This window comes from Semicossyphus pulcher, unplaced genomic scaffold, assembly GCF_022749685.1.
Source record: "Semicossyphus pulcher isolate SPU_LCO1_2020_fin unplaced genomic scaffold, fSemPul1.0.p SCAF_10, whole genome shotgun sequence".
Taxonomy (NCBI): domain Eukaryota; kingdom Metazoa; phylum Chordata; class Actinopteri; order Labriformes; family Labridae; genus Semicossyphus; species Semicossyphus pulcher.
This window is the reverse complement of record NW_027211604.1, coordinates 25,913,897-25,914,479: the sequence shown is the minus strand read 5'-3', so window position 1 is coordinate 25,914,479 and position 583 is coordinate 25,913,897.

Here is a 583-nt window from a genome sequence, read left to right as displayed (position 1 = left end):
AGCCTGTAGATTTATGGAAATGTCTTGTGCCACCCTGTCTATAATGGGTCTCGCATATCCACCTTGGTCTTAGCTTTATCTACAGGGATTACTGTGTCAGTGTGACAGTGAGAGGAGTGGTGTAGTCAGCAGCGTGCAGCAGCACTGACACAGACTGAAGGCAGCACGATCCTCCAGTCCTGCCCTGACTGGAGGCAGTGCTGTGGGCTGGGCTGAGGTTGACACATTGTTTGAGTATGACGGATATCATATTCATTTTTAAAAGAAACTGTTGGACTCCATGGGCAACAATCTTATAGTGACAAAATGACTCTTATGGGATGAATTTACTGTAAAAGGGCAACCTAATGAGCACACTATGGATGAAAATAGAGCACCTTAGTGTGAAGTAAACAATGAAGGGAGAATAGACAATGTAGATACCGCCTAGTATCTAATCTCGTCTCCAAGACCTATTTAAAGCTGGATAAACTGTACAAATGAATATATTTTTATTATACAATAAAATAAAGTTAAAATCTGCTGCAATCTAAAAAAAAAAAGTAGTAAGATTAAATGTGGTATGACATGCTTAAGAGCTGCA